General features: G+C 46.5%; 1 protein-coding gene across 3 annotated transcripts in view; it reads left to right on the plus strand.

Annotated features, from left to right (window-relative positions):
* rassf8b (Ras association domain family member 8b) overlaps window positions 1-19,382 on the plus strand; it is a 96,756-nt gene that overhangs the window by 17,175 nt on the left and 60,199 nt on the right. For 2 of the 3 annotated variants that reach the window (XM_052033789.1, XM_052033783.1), the window contains exon 2: window positions 15,525-15,603. The gene's annotated coding sequence lies outside the window, so the exon portion shown is untranslated. Of the gene's footprint in view, window positions 1-12,388; window positions 12,411-15,524; window positions 15,604-19,382 lie in introns of those variants that run through there. The other variant, XM_052033784.1, reaches the window with a different exon arrangement.

Genomic DNA, 19,382 nt, shown 5'->3' on the forward strand with positions numbered 1-19,382 from the left:
CCCTCTCTGATTATCTATCTTATTTTGGGTAAATGTTTGCCTGGGTGGCCTCATGCTGCCTGGAACAGATGGAGTGCCACTTGCCTCAAGTGATGGGGAGCCAGTTGAGTGGCCACATCAGTGTGATGGTTGATTTTTCTGTGTAGCGTGGAATTGGAAGGCAGTGACCTTGAAAGTTGCTCTTGCTGCTGCTTTTGTGGCCTGTTCAGTTAATGACCAAATTATTACTGTAAGCTGCAGTGTCACTTTTAATTTGACATTAACCTTGAGAGGGAAGTAGGAGAATTGTAGGAGCAAAGAGCCACTGTTTCGGGCTGTTGGCTGAGAAGCTGGGTTCTGGGGATAAAAGCCTTGGCAATGTCCCAGGGACAGACGTTAGGCACAGGATGGCATTGCAGAACGACGATTTGCTGCACTATTGGATAAGGCAGCCCCTTTCCACAGACGGATGATTCTTGTCCATCTTTCAGAACTTCACGACAAAAAGCCTCTCGCTAAGCCAGGGTACATTGAGGCATTCGATATCCTCAAAGTTGGGCCCGTTCTGCTCAGCTGCCAGCAGAAATGTTGTTTGAGCTGTTGGTTTGTTTTCTGTCCTCACCTGCTCATTCAGATTAGTCCTGCATGCTCTCAGTCCGATTGTGTTGTTTGTATCTGGCCTCTCTCCGCAGCCAATGTATCTTTGGTATTGGTTTATTATTGTCACTTGTACCGAGGTACAGTGAAAAACTTGTCTTGCATACCGATCGTACAGGTCAATTCATTACACAGTGCAGTTACATTGAGTTAGTACAGAGTGTATTGATGTAGTACAGGCAAAAACAATAACAGTACAGAGTAAAGTGTCACAGCTACAGAGAAAGTGCAGTGCAATAAGGTGCAAGGTCGCAACAAGGTAGATCGTGAGGTCAGAGTCCATCTCATCGAATAAGGGAACCGTCCAATAGTCTTATCACAGTGGGGTAGAAGCTGTCCTTGAGTCTGATGGTACGTGCCCTCAGGCTCTTGTATTTTCTACCTGGTGGGAGAGGAGAGAAGAGAGGATGACCCGGGTGGGGTCTTTGATTATGCTGGCTGCTTCACCAAGACAACGAGAGGTAAAGACAGAGTCCATGGAGGGGAGGCTGGTGTCTGTGATGCGCTGGGCTGTGTCCACAACTCTCTGCAGTTTCTTGCGGTCCTGGGCAGAGCAGTTACTGTGCCAAGATAGGATGCTTTCTATGGTGCATTGATAAAATTTGGTGAGTGTCAAAGGGGACAAACTGAATTTCTTTAGCCTACTTTGTTACCCAAAATGGAAGACAATGCTCCTACAGAGCAGAAAATAGGCCATTGTAATTCCATGACGGGACTCTGTGGAGCTGAAGATTTATTTCAGTTCCCTCCTTCATCCTTCGGCCTTGATTTTGTTTTATACCCGTTCTTATGATGGTTCGGCACGTGAGGTGATTGTATTGTAATGTACAAAATAGCAACTCTCCTTGCTGAGGTAAGGAGGATGCTTCCTCTGGCTGGGGAGTCCAGAACCAGGATCAGGGTTTCAGGATACGGGCTTGACTACTCCGGAGAGAGGAGAGTTCTTAACAGGGACGGTGATGAGTCTTGGGCGGGTGTGTTCAAGACCGAAATTGGTAGATTTCTAGATGTTAAGGGAATCAGAAGGGTTGTGATTAGTGAGAAGAAAGTGGCACTGGAGTAAGAGATCGGCCGTGATCTTACTGAACAGAGGAATATAGAACACTACAGCACAGTACAGGCCCTTTGGCCCACAATGTTGTGCCGACATCTTATCCTGCTCTAAGATCTATCTAACCCTTCCCTCCCACATAGCCTCCCATTTCTCTATCATTCATGTGTCTGTTTAAGAGTCTCTTAAATGTCCCTAATGTATGTGCCCCCACAACCTCTGCAGGCAGTGCGTTCCACGCACCCACCACTCTCTGTGTATCAAAAAAAATCTTACCCCTGACATCCCCCTTATACCTCCCTTCAGTCACTTTAAAATTATGTCCCCTTGTGTCAGCCATTGTCGCCCTGGGAAAAAGTCTCTGACTGTCCACTCGATCTATGCCTCTTATCATCTTGGACACCTCTATCAAGTCACCTCTCATCCTCCTTCTCTCCAAAGAGAAAAGCCCCAGCTCACTCAACCTATCCTCATAAGACATGCTCTCCAATCCAGGCAGCATCCTGGTGAATCTCCTCTGCACCCTCTCTAAAGCTTCCACATCCTTCCTATAATGAGGCAACCAGAACTGAACACAATACTCCAAGTGTGGTCTCACCAGAGTTCTATAGAGCTGCAACATCACCTCAAGGCTCTTGAACTCAATGAAACCAAGCATGAGAGGTTGAATTGCCTGATTCTTTCACATGTATTTTAATATTAATATTGTCTCCATGGACTCTGGTCTGTAGCTGCTTTGGGGCACTGTGAAATGTTGTATGTAAAAGAGAGATTTTTATTTATACAGCATTTTTACAGTAACTTGAAGTCCTCTGCAGTCAGTGAAGCACTTTTGGATACTTGCCATACTGTTTACAAGGCATCACACACTGCTGTGTAATAGAGCGGATAATTGGTGATGGTTGGTCTGGACACTAGAATCGACTTGCCTGTGGCTTGAAATAGTGGCATGGGATCCCTCTGTGAAGGCAGGGAGAGTCTCCACTTAGTGTCACGTCGGAAAGGTGGTGCCAACTACAGCGCAATAACTGGGCGAGGATGTTTCCCCAGGCTGGGAAGTCTAGGACCAGGAGTCAACGTCTTGGGATACAGGGTGAGAGATTTGGGACTGAGGTGAAGACTTCTTCACTGAGAGGGTGGTGTACCTGTGGAATGATCTTCTGCAGAAGGCTGTGGACACCAAGTCAATGAATATATTTAAGAAGGAGATGGGTTTCTGGACACTTAAAGCATCAAGGGGTATGAGGAATATGGTATTGAGTTCGAGGATCAGCCATGATCATATTGGTATTGGTTTATTATTGTCACTTGTGCCGAGGTACAGTGAAAAGCTTGTCTTACAAACCGATCGTACAGGTCAATTCATTACACAGTGCAGTTACATTGAGTCAGTACAGAGTGCATTGATGTAGAGGAGAGAAGAGAGAATGGCTCTGGTGGCTGGGGTCTTTGATTATGCTGGGTGCATCACCAAGACAATGAGAGGTAAAGACAGAGTCCAAGGAGGGGAGGCTGTGTCCACAACTCTCTGCAGTTTCTTGCGGTCCTGGGCAGAGCAGTTGCTGTACTAAGCCGTGATGCATCCAGATAGGATGCTTTCTATGGTGCATCTGTAAAAAGTTGGTGAGAGTCAAAGGGGACAAACTGAATTTCTTTAGCCTCCTGAGGAAGCAGAGGCGCTGGTGAGCTTTCTTGGCCGTGGCTTCTACGTGATTTGACCAGGACAGGCTGTTGGTGATGTTCACTCCCAGAAACTTGAAGCTCTCAACCCTCTCGACCTCAGCACCATTGATGTAGACAGGCGCAAGTACACCGCCCCCTTTCCTGAAGTCAATGACCAGCTCTTTAGTTTTGTTGACATTGAGGGAAAGGTTGTTGTCATGACACCATTCTACCAAGCTCTCTATCTCCTTCCTGTACTCCGACTCATTGCTGTTTGAGATACGGCCTACAATGTATCTTGTAGATGGAGTTAGAGCAGAATCTGGCCACACAGTCATGAGTGTACAGGGAGTAGAGTAGAGGGCTGAGGACGCAGCCTTGTGGGGCACCAGTGTTGAGAATAATCATGCCGGAGGTATTGCCGCCTATCCTCACTGATTGCGGTTTGTTTGTTAGAAAGTCAAGCAGATTGAAAGGGACGAATGATCCAATGATGCTTCTATTTTCTAATCCTCCTTCCATGTTGCACTGAAACATCATCTTGGATTTTCCTGTCAAGTCATAGAGTCAGAGTAATACAGCACGGAAACAGGCCTTTCGGCCCAACTCGTCCATACTGACCAAGGTGCGCATCTAAGCTAGTCTCATTTGCCTGCTTTTGACCCATATTCCTGTAAACCTCTGCTGTCCTTATACTTAACCAAATGTCTTTTAAATGTTGTCATTGTACCTGCCTCCTCTACTTCCTCCATATATGCACCACCCTCTGCGTGAAGAAGTTGCCCCTCGGATCTCTTTTAAATCTTTACCTTCTCACCTTAAAGCTACGCCCTCCAGTGTTTGGTTCCCTTTCCCTGGGGAAAAGGACTGAGTGAATTCACCGTATCTGTGCCCCTCATGATTTTATACACCTCGATAAGGTCACCTCTCGGTCTCCTACACTCCTAGCCTTCTCAACCTCTCCCTGTAACTCTGGCCCTTGAGTCCTAGCAACATCCTCCTGAATCTTTGCACTCTTTCCAGCTTAGTAACATCTTTCCTTTCAGAGGATAGGGCTTGAACCGGCAACCTTCAGAGGCGGAGGTGCTAACAACTGAACTATGCCTTGTGCAGTAAATGTGGCAGTTGTCTGTCTTGCTGAGTTTCAAGGCAGGGTCTTGTCAAAAAAACACTGCCCCAGCTTGGTAGCAGGTGTGTCTCAGAGACGTGCTCTGCCGTATGATAATGGAGTGATTTGCGTTATTGAATAAAAGTCACTGCATTTAAGAAGAGTCCAAAACCTTGTAGGCACGGGTCTCAAATCTATTAAACATTTAGCTTTCGTCTTGCGTGAAGTACCTTCTTAATCTGGCATCATGCTTGGTAAACACACTGTTGCAAGTCACTGAGATTGGTCCTATCCACATCTTGCTGGGGACATTACCCTTCTGTTGTTGGGAGAAATTCCTTTGGTGTATTTTTTAATTGACTGTTCACATGAGTAAATTGACCTTGTTTACTGTGCAGTGGACTGTTTGCTCAGAGCCATGTACCCTACACCAATTCCATCTCATTGACTGACAGTCATGTTGAGTAAAATTGGATAATTACAATACCATTGCCGACTGATTTGCTCTTTACCTGATGAATGAATGCCTACTGTTCAGGTGTGTAATGTTGTTTTATTCAGCACGAATTTCGGCATAGTTGGAAACAACCATTTCCAAAATTCACCCTCATGCTTTCTGGTGTGAGCTGCCCTTGTGTAACTGATGAGACTTCCACATTACTCATTCAGGGCATGATGTTATTCCTTGCCAATGCTCCTCCTGAACTAAAATAGCACTGGAGGAACTCAGTGGATCAGGCAGCATCCTGGGAGAGAAATGGGTAGTCGACGTTTCATGCAAAGACTCTTCATCTGGATCTGCCAGTCCAGGTGAAGGGTCTCAGCACGAAACGTCGACTGCCCATTTCTCTCCATAGATGCTGCCTGACCTGCTGAGTTCCTCCAGTGGCTTTTGTGTTGCTTCAGATTCCAGCATCTGCAGCCTCTTGTGTCTCCTTCTGAACTAAGATGTCTTGGGTGCATCCATTGTTGGACATTCCAACAATGCATGAGACTGGGCCATCTCCTTCGTCAAGCCCACCAGTCTCAGTGCCAACCCATCCCATCTCATCCCATTGAGGTGTGGGGCCCAACCCTCTGATTCCCCCAACCGTCTAGATTTTCTGATTTCGCCTCCCCCCTCCCTATTCTCTGACTGCAAGCCCAATCTCCCCTGAAAACTCTACCCACCCCTCCAAGCTCCAGCCCCCAAATGCCAACGGATTCCCCACCTTCTTACTTCCTTGGCCAAGACCCAAGACCCCATTCATCACTAGCGTCCCTCTTCCACTCTGCCTGTGCTTGTCCTTTTCCTGAGGCAATGAAAATACGTAGCTGAAATTATCCGTGGGAGCCAGCGGCCAAGGTTGTAGTGTCGGCTCGCTGTAATGTCAGTCTTGAGCTCTTGCCCAGGAGAATTTCTAGGTGTGTGCATTGTTTTTTGGTTCAATTGACATAGCCAATTCCTTGTTGGAAACGGTTCACAGTTGCATTATAGTGCTGGATTAGGCATGTGAATAAGTGTCCGATCAAACAACGTTGGTCTCACCACGGGTAGAGGGGTGTGCCTTTGAGCAAGTGGTAGACTCCCATGTATGAGCCTGAAGATTCAGTGTGTGGGCATGTTCCAGAGGTGGTGGGGTTTGCCATGTAAGGGGAGATTATGTAAACTGGGACTGTATTCTCTGGAGTTTAGAAGATTGAGAGGAGCAATTTGGACAGAATTTTTTTCCCCCTGTCTGTGGAATCCAGTACCAGTCATGGAGTCCTACAGCACAGAAACAGGCCCTTCGGCCCACAGAGTCCGTGCTGCCCAATAATTACCCAGAGGACACATCTACAGAATAAGAGGTTGGCTGTTTAGGACCGAGATGATGAGAAATGCCTTCAAACAGACGGTGGTGAATAGTTGGAGTTCTCTACCCTGGACAGCGAAGGGAGCCTGGTCGATGAGTACTTCTGAAATGGCGGTCAATAGAATTTGGGATATTGAAGGATATGGGGATAGTGCAGGAAGATGGTGTTGAGGTAGAAGATAAGTTTGGTCTTGAATGGTGGAGCAGACGCGAAGGGCCACTGGCCTACTAATAGTGTTCCTTTATCCAGAGCAGGGTTCACGACAACAGTCCTGCTGTGTGGAGACCAGAGCTCTGGTTTGATCTTGGTGAGCAGCAGAGAGTGTGGGTGGGCTCCTTCATTGTTTGGGTTGCAGGAGCCCATAAAATCCTCATACCCTTCAAAGGCCAATGAAAAGACATTCTGCCGCTGCAGAAAGAGCCTGTCAGGGTTGTAAATCGGCTTGGCAGTCTTTCTAGCCCTCTGCTAAACTCCGAAGGAACGGTGTGAAGATTCAAAAGGTAACATTGATTACTGGGGGGTGGGGGGGTGTGAAGAGAACAGGATTAAAACATGAGTGGCTTATTTAACATTTGATCATGGAAGAGAAACCGAGACCAGTGGCTTTGATTAACCCTCCCATTGTTGAGTTTGTGGTTGCTTGGAGAAAGTTTTTGTTTTGTGTTTGTTTCCCTTCCTGTTGAGAGTACCGGGGGGGAGGTGAAGGGGGAGTTGGAAGAGAAATTAATGAAACAATCCGCTTGTCCTGTTTTGTTTCAAAACATGGAATGAAAGGTGTGAAATGTCCAGATTCCCAGGGTACATCACCAGGCCACTCTGCTTATTTCTAGGAATTATGGAATCCTGCATTGAACCGGAGCTTTGTGGTGTTGGTCTGTAATTCTCTCGTTGTCCAGACAATACTTCTGTAGTTGCTGTGTCCTTTAAATATCCAATTAGATTTTAAAGGATTCGTTAAAGGCCAACGTATTTTTCGAATATCTTTGAGACCATAACAGGAGCAAGAACAGTCGACACCCTGAGCCAACTCTCTCCATTCAGTAAGATCATGGCTGATCCAACCTTGGCCCTAACACCACTCTCCCTCTCTCTCTCCTTGTACCCCTTCTCTCCTATGTCTGTCACTCCCCACCTTGAATCCATTCAGTGACCGCACTCACAGCTCTCTGGGGTTTAAAAAAAAGTCCAGAGATTCACTACCGCAGGAGAGAAGAAATTCCTCATCTCCATCTGAAATGGGTGACCCCTTATTCTGAACCTCTGTTCCCTGGTTCCAGACATCCCCATTAGAGCTCCATCTTGTCCGTCCCTCCCAGAGTCTTGCATTTTGCTCAGATTGCTGCTGGTTCCAGCATCTGCAGACTCTTGTGTCTCTGGACAATTGGGTAGTTCCTCTATTAGTCAGGCTTGCTCACCACATGCTACAAGTAACTGGGGTTTATTTTAAGCGCACAATTTATATGTGCTACCCTCCTCCATTTACCTCATTTTCTGGGAAAATGAGTTGGGAGAAGTTTCTGTACTTTGTTTCTTGCACGCATTACTTAAAATTGAACAATCGCAGAACATTACAATTCTGGAAATGAGCCCCTTGGAGACGATTGGCAGTCTGTACAGTTACTTACTGATAGAGTGCAATTCTTGTGATTGCAAATGCCACTTACAAGTAATCCAGTCTGTTTACCAAGATTAAAGATTTTGCTATTCGTGAGTACCAAAGTTCGAGGGAAACTAGAAAACAAAATTGGTATTGTATGCAGAGACTGACAGAAATTAGAGCAGAAATATGGCTTTCTATTCGATCAGTGAGCTGTTTGAATGGTCTGTCCTTCCCTCCCCACCCCCCAGCACCTCTCCTGTTCTTCAATCCTCCACTTCACATTCTTTCTGCAACAGATTTAAGTTTTTATCTTCTAAGCTTTTCCACTCAAGTGACTTGTGTTGTGAACAATTTAGCACGGCAAAACACTGCCTGGTTCACCATGGGATTAGCAAAGCCTTCGCGTTTTACCCAGAAAGGTGATAGTAATGGAGCTGTCACCTTCATCCGTTCCTTTGTGTTCCTGTCTGTCCGCAGTTTGCATTTTCTAACTTTATTCCAGCTTGAAGCCCCTAGCCAGAATCGGATACTGAGCACAGCCTGCCTCTGTTGACTAACAAACTTCTTGCTGCTATCCAGCAGCACAGCTGGATTGCCATTGGAAGCCAGTGGTGACTTGAGGGGAGTGGGAGGTGGGGGGTCAAGAATTTAATATGTAGACGTTTTATTTCCGTAATAGTGTCTGGTGCTCAGTGCAAGCTTTGGGGAGGAAGTTACTGCAACATGACACCGATGTATAATCTAAAGCAGCAAAAAGGCAGTGCGGCCAATACCACACAGTGTTGTTTTGTTGCATAAGGAATCGTGTCAGGACAGGACATGTTGAACACACTTGGAGACAACTGCATCCAGAAAAGTGTGGAACAAAACACTTTGTCCTTTAGATGTGCAAGTCACTTCCAAGACTTGCAGGAGCATTGCTTAATGATAAAGTTAACCCTCTAACTGCTGATGCTGTTAGTGTAAATGCAGTGGTTGGAGCTGTAAAAGAGATTGCTCTCTGTCAAGAGGGCAGTTGCTTTTGAAAGCCATGTGTGGGCAGTTATCTCTGTAGACTAGCGCTGCTCCTTCTCAGATGAGACACTTCCTGCAAACCATTGCAAGTCATCTTGGAATTACTTATTGGCTGGTATTGAGATAATCTAAATCCAAATTTAGATAACTTGGATAGCATTAAATCCAGAATAATATTCTCAAAACTTGGGATCTCTAGAGGTGTAGATAAGGTGGACGGTCATGGTCTTTCTCCCAGAGTCAAAAGCGAGAGGGCATAGGGTTAAGGTGAGAGGGAAAAGATTTAAGGGCACCTGAGGGGCATCTTGTTCACACAGAGGGTGGTGAATACATGGAATGAACTGATAGAGGTGGGTTTAAAAGACATCTGGACAGTTGCACGCATCAGAAAAGTTTCGAGGGATATGGGTCTGGCTCAGGCAGGCAAAATGGTCGGCGTGGACGATTTGAGCCAAAGAGCCTGTTTTCTATGACTCTGTAACTCTAACCACGAAATCATTGTTTCAGAAACCTGTCTTTGAAAGATTTGTCCACCACAAACTTCCTCTTCTCGAAAGCATGTCGACTCTGCCTAATCATATGATGGTTTTCTAAGTGTGCAGCTACCAGGAGCTTAGCAATTTAGTTCTCGCGTTATCCTGACCACCAGGGTGGGGTTTACAGGTCCGTAGTTCCCCCTAACTCTGTTTGACTAGTGTTGTCTGTCACTGGTGCTTGCTGTGGCCACTCTGAAAGGGGCTTTTGGTGAAATGGGAATCTGCTGCTTGGGAAATGCAAGTGGACACATGTCCCTTGGGCAGCTCGCAGGAGGTTTGCAATGATGACGGCATTTAACTGGGACTGGAGGTGTTGAATAACTTTCCCACGTAGCCTGTCGTTTGCCATCCATGGGACTTGCTGTGTATTGACCACAGCCACCCACTTATATGTTCATCTAAATGAACATCAAAGCCACTGCCAGCAAGGGAGGTTGGATGCACAAAGTGAGATTGGCCTGAAGACAGGAGACGAGGCTATTGAAATGGCTGAGAGGCAAGGCCAGAGAGGAGCGGTACATGAAAACTCACTGCGTCTTTGGTCCCGGACCAGCAGATTTTCTGTACTATTTAAAGTTACTCCTGTTAATACATAGAACCTAGAACAGTACAGGCAATTCCGCCCACCATATTGTGCTGAAGTAATTAAATCAGTAATTAAACGCCTAAGTAAACTAATCCCCTCTGCCTACACAATATCCATATCCCACCATTCTTTGCACATTCACGTGCCTATCTAAGAGCCTTTTAAACACCTGTTGTATCTGCCTCCACCACCACCCCTGGCAGCACATTCCAGGCACCCACCACTCTCTGTGTTTTTAAAAACGACTTGCCCCGCATATCTCCTTTTGAACTTTCCCCTCTCACTTTAAATGCATGCCTTCTGGTATTAGACATTTCAACCCTGGGGAAAAAGATACCGGCTGTCTACTCTATCTACGCCTTTTATAATCCTTATAAACTTCTATCAGATCTCCCCTCGGCCTCCACCGCTCCAGAGAAAACAACCCAAGTTTGTCCAACCTCTCTTGATAGCACATGCCCTCTAATCCCAGCTGTGCAGGTTGTTAAGAAGGCGTATGGTGTGTTGGCCTTCATTAGTCAGGGTATTGAGTTCAAGAGCTGTGAGGTAATGTTGCAGCTCGATAGAACTCTGGTGAGACCACACTTGGAGTATTGTGTTCAGTTCTGGTCGCCTCATTATAGGAAGGATGTGGAAGCTTTAGAGAGGGTGCAGAAGAGATTGGAGGGCATGTCTTATGAGGATAGGTTGAGTGAGCTCGGGCTTTTCTCTTTGGAGAGAAGGAGGATGAGAGGTGACTTGATAGAGGTGTACAAGATGATAAGGGGCATAGATCGAGTGGACAGTCAGAGACTTTTTCCCAGGGTGACAATGGCTAACATGAGGAGACATAATTTTAAGGTGACTGGAGGAAGATATAAGGGGGATGTCGGGGTAAGTTTTTTTACACAGAGAGTGGTGGGTGCGTGGAACGCACTGCCTGCAGAGGTTGTGGGGGCAGATACATTAGGGACATTTAAGAGACTCTTAGATAGACACATGAATGATAGAGAAATGGAGGGGGGGCTATGTGGGAGGGAAGGGTCAGATAGATGTTAGAGCAGGATAAAATGTTGGCACAACATTGTGGGCTGAAGGGCCTGTACTGTGCTGTAGTGTTCTATGTTCTATCCTGGTAAACCTCTTCTGCACCCTCTCCAAAGCCTCCACATCCTTCCCATAATAGGGCGACCAGAATTGAATGCAGTACTCCAGATGCTGCCTAACCAGAGTTTTATAAAGCTGCGACATAACTTCCTGACTCTTGGACTCAATATCTTGGCTAATAAAGGCAAGCATCCCATACACCTTCTTTACCACTTGTGCAACCATTTTCAGGGAGCTATGGACTTGGACCCCAAGATCCCCGTACCTCAATGCTATTAAGGGTCCTGCCATTAACTGTGTACTGTCCCTTTACATTTGATAACACACAAGCACACTTTTATGTCAGGTTTTTGCACATTACATAGAGGTATAATAAATCTTCCAGTGAGTTTAAAGAGAGCAGGAATTATATAAGCATTCCTGACCCCGGTCACAAACCCACCCACGTTCCTGACCCCTGGTGTTCCGCACCTCGACCCTGGCTCTGGACACACACCCAGATCACAGTCCGGACTACGCCTCTGTCCGCGATCCCCACCCGCACTCTGGAATTCCCTGGCTTGTGTTCCGAACCATCGAGTGAGCAAGATGCCGTAATTCCGAACATTTGGATGCAGGATTATCGGAGCTGTTAAACTCGACTATGTTGCGGAGGAAGATGCTTGGTCCAACTGTGAGCCAACTCTGTGTCTGCCACCTCGTTCCTTCAGTGAAGCTGCGTGCCTGAACGCTCTTGGCAATGTTCTGTAGCAGGCAGAGCCAATTCCTTCAGCAGTCGAGTGCTCAGTTGTTTCTGTGCATTGACGACTTGAACTACTACAAAAGGTAGACTCTGGATTAGAGGCCCTGGCCTCCTCCCACTGGAATCCAGCTGTTAGGAGTTGAGTGAGTTTAGTGCCGCTGATGTAGACCTGGGAGTTTTGTGAATCGGTGGTGAGTTTAATGTGGCGTGTGTAAACCTGGGAGGTTTGTGAATCGGGAGCACTGACAAAGCCTGCTCGTTTTAAACGAGTGGGTGGGACTGGTGACAAGCTAAAGGGTGCAGTTTGTTAAGATATATTTTATTAGTCACATGTACATCGAAACACACAGCAAACTACATCTTTTTGCGTGGAGTGTTCTGGGGGCAGCCCGCAAGTGTCACCACGCTTCCTGCGCCAACAAAGCATGCCCACAACTTCCTAACCTGTACGTCTTTGGAATGTAGGAGGAAACCGGAGCACCTGGAGGAAACCCACGCAGACACAGGGAGGACGTACACACTCCTTACAGACAACAGCGGGAATTGAACCCAGGTCTCTGGCGCTGTAATAGCGTTACGCTAACCGTGCCTGCCCCAAGTTTGCCTGTTTACGAATTCTGCATTAGCTTGAAAATCTTGCAGATTGAAAGAGAGCATTAAGGGTTTCTTGAAACTTGCCTTTGCAATAAGAGGAACTGCCTTAATTTAAAAAGGAACCCAGCCATCCAAAGTAATGGAACAGTTCCAGTTTGGGAATGACACTTGGCAGAGAGAGTCAGTTGGGCAGTGGTTTGGCAGAGGTGTGCAGATGTTTGGGCTTGAGCCACTCAGGAACAGTTTTTTCACTTCTATAGTGCTTTGTGAATAATGAGGTATAGAGTATCTTGTGTTACAGTAGCTTGGGAAACAGTAATTTGCCCTTAAGGAATTCACAAACACTACCAAAAGAATTGAGATATGGAATAAAATTTCACTCGTGTAGAACTTGTGAGGGAAATAAATAACTAAATAAACACAATGTGAAAGAAACAACAAATTCTGTCAATTTTTGTCGAGGGTTCATGGTTTTCTCTGAATGCAGTCCCTCTGTAACGCAGGGTGAGCTTGTGGATGGGAAGTCACTTTGGCCTCAGTTCATTCTGAACTGACACAGGGTGCGGGTTCTTCTGAATGGAGTTTGGTTCTTTTGCTCTGGTGTCTTCTGAATTTAGACTGTAGTCAACTTATTGCTGGCTCCCAGGAGAGCAATCCCATTGGTCCTATGAGTGGAGAACCCCTGCAATGTATTCCCTCTCTTACATGCTTCTCAACTTACCTGTTAATTTTTTTTGCCATTAACCTACACTTAAGGGATAATTTATTATGGCTAATTGACTAAACAGATACATTTATTCCATTGATATTTATATAATTTATTATTTGTGTGTTGATTAATATAACTAAGTTAACTAATTAGCCAGAATCTCCTGGGAATGTGGGAGGAAACCAGAATATCCAGGGGAAACGCCCACAGTCATGGAGAATGTGCAAACTCCACACAGCACCAGAGGTCAGGATTGAACTTGAGGACCCTGGAGTTGTGAAGCGGTAGTGCTAACAGCTGTGTCAATCTGTACGACCGCACCTTTGCTGCATTTTTGGTGTGATCCAATGTGTGTCTGTCGTGGTTTGGTTGTAGAACGCTCGTGTCCCAGTCAAAGACCCCTGCTGGAGACTTGAATGGAAGAACTCGGGCTGATATGCCCGCAGTTTACTGAGGGAGTGACGCTGTCTCTGGATGGGACGTTAAACTAAACTATAGTCAAAGCCAAAGTCAAGTTTATTGTCATCCATTAGAACAAATAAAATTAAGTCCATTGTAGTGCAAAGTGGTCACAATGTTGCTACACTGAGGTAGTGATTGGGGTTGTTCAGGTTGGTTCAAGAACTGGATGGTTGAAGGGAAGTAGCTGTTCCTGAACCTGGTGTTGTAGGACTTCAGGCTTCTGTACCTCCTGCCCGATGGTAGCTGTGAGAAGATGGCATGGCCATCTTTGATAGATGTTGCCTCCTGTAGATACTCCCGATGGTGGGGAGGGATGTGCCTGTGGTGTATTGGGCAGAGCCCACTACTCTCTGCAGCTTCTTTCATTTCTTCACATTTGAATTACTGTACCAGACCATGATGCAACCAGTCAGCACACTTTCACAGTATATCTGTAGAAATTAGTTACAGTGTTCAGTGACAAGCTAAACCTCTTCAACCTTCTAAGAAAGTAAAGACACTGGCACGCCTTCCTTGTGATTGCATCTATGTGCTGGGCCCAGAACAGGTCATTCGATATGTTAATGCCCAGGAATTTAAAGCTGCTGGCTCTCTCCACTGCCGATTTCCCCAGTGTAGACTGGTGCATGTTCACCCTCCTTCCCCTTCCTGAAGTCAATGATCAGCTCTTCAGTTTTACTGACGTTGAGCGAGAGGTTGTTGTTGCAGCACCACTCAACCAGGTGTCCTATCTTGCTCCTGTACGCTGACTCATCACCACCTGTGATTCATCCAACAACAGTAGTGTCGTTGGTGGATTTACACATGGCATTGGTGCTGTGCTTAGCCACACAGTCATGTATGTATTGAGAGTAGATCAGGGGGTTAACATCTGATCGTCCTGATTGAGAAATATCCTGGTACTAGGATGGATCCTTGGATCGGTAGCTGCCATGAGGATCTATTAGTGAAGCAACTAAATGGTTGGATAACATTGATTAGACCAGACTCGAGCCTACTCAAAACCTTGAACTGGCCAACTGGGAGGAGGTTTTCTTGGGCACCACTGCTCCTGCAATATTGGATTTCCACTGAAGTCACTGGATACCAGGAGCAGGCTGTGTGAATTAGTCAAACTGTCAACCTGCTTCGGAATAAAACTGAATCCAAGCGTCGAAGGGTACCCTGACAGGTTGCATCACAGCCTGGTACGGCAATTCCAACGCACAGGAACGCGAGAGGCTGCAGAGAGCAGTGAACGTGGCCCTCCCTGCCATTGACAGCATCTATAAGAGGCAGGACCTCAAGAATGCGAATCTATGATCAAGGATCCCCACCACCTGGGCCATGCCATCTTTTCGCTGCTACCATCAGGCAGCAGGTACAGAAGCCTCAAGTCCCACACCACCAGGTTCAGGAACAGCTACTTTCCTACAACTAACCTGCACAACCCTACCCCTACCTCAGCAATGGAACACTACAGACCACCTCTTGCACTACCACGGACTCGTCTCTGAGTGTTTGTTTTTGCACTCGTGTCTTTTTTCTGCATGCCTTTTGTTTTCTTCACTGTCATGTATAATTTATGTTCTGTCTGCTGTCTGAACCTATGTGCCTGTGATGCTGCTGCAACCCAGTTTTTCACTGTACCTGTACCTCACCGTACTTGTGCACGTGACAATAAACTCCGCTTGACTTGCATGCACAGAACTATTCAGTACTGCTTGGAAAATCAACAAAAACTGCCGATGAGGCAAATCTGAGATTTTAAAAACACCGGGGCGAGCTTCTTTGAAAAGGAACTCCCCCCACCTGCCCCTACCCTTCCAAATTCTTGATCGCAGTTGCACTATTTTTAGTAAGGCACGTGAAGCCTGTTTTGATAAGGAGCAACTTGTAACATTATCTCACTTTTGCTTTCAGGACACCTTGGATCTCATGAATCGTTTGGTGTGAAGAGTGGTCAATTTTGCTATGCAGTTGAACAGCAGGACTGGGCCATGTAAGTAAAAACAGAAATTACTGGAAATGTTTGGCACACTCAGCAAGAGAAACTGAGTTGGAACTCTCCTCGTCATGTGTACACAATGCCTATCGAACATTCAGAGGTGCTGTTTCATTTTGTTTTATCTTAGTAAGTGAGTGGTCTTCATATTGGTTCCAAGTGCCAGTTTGTGTTCAGCAACTTCTGTACTTAGATCAGCCATGAGACAATTCCTGTATAATTCTACCAGGGCCAGTATAGTTTTGAAAACCTTGTGGGGTTCGAGCTGGCTACCTGTGTTGAGTCCACAGGTTGCCAGCCCTTTCATTTGGGGAAAGAAATGAAGGAATTGCATTTATGTGGTGCCTTTTGTAACCTCAGTGTGCCACTAAAGCTCTTCAGCCAACGAAGTACCTTTCGAAATGCAGTGATTGTTATAGTGAAGGAAACAGCAAAGCATAATGGTCAGATAATCTACACTTGTTGTCTTGGTGATGGTAGGGAGGAACCCAGGAATCTCCCCTGGCCTTCAGATTAGCATTGGACCTTCACCCCTAAATCTTAGTGCTCGTGTTTCTGGAGTGGGACTTGAACCAACGACTCCATTGGTTCAAGTCCCACTTAAGAACGGAGTCTCCTGACTCCGTTGGCAACTGAGTGCCCGCTGATCCAAAAGGCATCCAGTCCCGTCTTCTTCCATCCTGGACTGTTGCTTGAGATTAAGGCTGTGGAGGTCTCTGCTGAATCCTGTGTTTAGAAATGAATGAGTACTAACTCCATTCTGGATTTTATTGTGTGTCCTGACCTGTGTGTTGAGACAGTAATGGAGGGATGGAAAATACTGATGGGAATATCTTTCCAAAGAAATGTCCCCGTCCAGGGGGCAGACCCCAAACAATGGTCCCACTGAAGGAAGAGCTCCATGCAATGGGGGTTTGTTGCAGGCTGCCTCCTGGAGATTATTGGTCGGTTCATTGGCCACTGTAAAATGTTCGTAGTGTGGAGGTAAGTGTTGGAGTCTGGGGACGTGGTGAGAATAAAATGGGATTAGAGCTGGATTTGTGTAAATGGTGGGGGGAGGGGGGGAGTTGATAGACTGCGGTGGGCTGAAGGGCCTGTTTCCATGCGCTATGACCGTGGCGTCCTGCTTGCAGACCGACGTCTCTTCGGCCATGATCCCCTGGCGGATGAGGTTGAAGGTCACTGACGTGGCCTCTACTATTGTTGTCCAGCCCATTCGTCTACTGACGTTGAACTGAGCAAGCCCAAGGAGTGAGGCGGGGATTATCCTGTGAACGCCATCCAGATATCTAAGTCCCGAAGCAGTAAAATTCCTTGTGATAAGTGGAGCACAAGTTTCTGGAGGTCTCCTGGTCCCATATTAGCCAACGTTTGAGGTCAGTGCTTATGAATGAGCAAGGTTCGATGGTCCCATTGATCAGCGAGGGAACGGGGATTGGAAGTTCACTGTCAGTCTGCTGACCATATTTGACTAACTCTGAACATAATGCACTACTTGTCTAAATCCGTGCACTGCCCAAGTGGTTTGATCATTGCTTTGGAACAGGGAGTTAATATTTGTAATGGGGAGTGTAATCAGTAAGGAATGTTATTTTTGATGACTCAACATGTGCTTGAAGAAGATGCAGTGAAGCCAAGTGTGTTTTCCATCAGTTGCATTCGACATAAAAACGAGTATCCTTTTACGATTTTTGGTGTCCTGTACGGTCTGTTCAACGACTTCTTAAGTATGCGAGTGTCCGTTACTGAATTCTCTCGCGCTGACTCGAGGGATGTTGTCCTGCCAGTCGCTCTTGCCTTCAGAGGGGGAGTAAAGGTTCTCATTACGCTAGAAGTTAGGAAGGAAAAAAAAAGTGTCCGTCGCGTGAAGGTAGCCGAGGCAACCATAGCACAGCCTGTTGAATACCTGGTATGAGTTCAGTGCAGGACTGAGTGCTCTCTGCTCCGATGTTGCCAAGGTTGCAGACTAATAGAGAATTCCTGATAAGTTTTCCACAGTGCTTCATAGCCCCAAGCTCCATCCTGACATCTGATATTATCCACGTGGAATTTGCACACTCTTCCCTGTGACCACCTGGGTTTCCTCCGGGTGCTCTGGTTTCCTCCCACGTCTCAAAAACATTCCAGTTGGATAGTTGGCTATTACAACTCGCCTAGCAGTGCAGGTGAATGGCAAAAAGTGTCACAGAGGAGTTAATGGGTGTGTGAGAGAGAATAAGTTGCAGTGGTATCAGGAAATAAGGAGAGGGGGAATGGACCTGATGGTGCATGCTCTGCCGGTATAGATCTGACGGGCTGAATGACCTGGGTCATCAGAAGTTGAGGGTGTTTCTGGTCTCTGCTTGAGATCATCAGTTTGTAATGGAGCCCAAAACCCCGACGCACAAAGCAAACCTGCTGCATCTGGGGATAGGGAGGAGACAAACTGGGCCTCCTTCCAATCACTCCATGCCATTTAAGACCAGCGATGGGATTCCTGCTGCATCCCCGATGCTGGAGGGAGAGCCCACGTTTTAATGTATGGAATCGCCTCGGCAACAGCCTCCGCTCCGACGAGGCGGACTGTTAGTAGCAGAAGTTGATGGAGACTTCCCACGCTCGTCATTGGCCAGGCTGAGTGTAGGTTTACACAGCTCGTAACAGTGTAATGGTAGTGTTCCTCGAATGTTCGGTTAGTCTGTGGTCTGAACTCCTGCGGTGTGAGAAGTTGGCAAATCTGTAATTCTAACCGCGCTCTGAAGTGGACAAGCGGATTGGCCACTGTAGGTTGCACCCCGTGTGTGGGTGAATGCTAGAATCTGGGGGCAGCGGATGGGAAAGTGGGGAGAATACAATGGGATTAGTGTAAGTGGGTGCTTGATGGTCAGCATGGACTTGATGGGCCGAAGGTCCTGTTTCAGTGCTCTATTTATGAATTAGCTGCATAGAATCTGTAGCCAGAGCCCAGTGGTGTCACCTCCCCAGGCTAAAGGGAGGTGGTCAATAGGTGCCAGTCTCCTCAACAGTGCCACGTCCAGGAATTAATGAAGACCAAACTCTGCCACGTTTTGCATTTGGTTTGTGCGAGAAGTGCTTTTCCTATAATTATTCTAGTTCTCCTCCAGCCTCCAAGGCGAGTGACCCCCCCCCTCCAGCTGTTTTACAGGAAGCCCCAGATTGCTGCTGAGATGTGGTGCAGGCTGCTTTATGTGGGGTTGGTGTTTGAGCGTGTGCCACCGATGAGTCTGTCCGTTAAGGCCAAAGCTAAAGTCACAGCTTCTAAGACGCAATCTGAGCATGACTATCATGCTCTCTTTTGTCTGATGCATTCTCCCAGTGGCTAGTTGTTTGCGTCTTCCCTTCCTCGGACATTAATGACCCTCAAAACTTGAAATTCCACCAAGGGGTCTGGATGAGTTGAAAATATCCACAGCCGGTCAGTTTATATTGCGAGGAGCCCCTCATTGAAACATCTGGGTTGCAGAACGGTTACTGCTTGTTGGGTGTGGCTGTTTTCCACTGCAAAACCTCATTCCTTAAGCTGCTGGAAATGTACTTAGCGTGTTATTCTTTGCAAATTGAATTGGCAGCTGTGCTTTGTCACCCACGTTCAACGGAGGGAGATTTATTTTCCCAGAATATTCTATTTGCTCTTGATCAATTTGATTCAAGAGTTACGGCAAGTATGCAACCTGATATTGACCGATCATTCAATGTGTTTTAAATTGATACAGTGAAAAACTTTGTTTTGCATCCTATCTATACAGATCAATTCATCACATCAGTGCATTAATATA

This window comes from Pristis pectinata, chromosome 19, assembly GCF_009764475.1.
Source record: "Pristis pectinata isolate sPriPec2 chromosome 19, sPriPec2.1.pri, whole genome shotgun sequence".
In the NCBI taxonomy this organism is placed as follows: Eukaryota; Metazoa; Chordata; class Chondrichthyes; order Rhinopristiformes; family Pristidae; genus Pristis; species Pristis pectinata.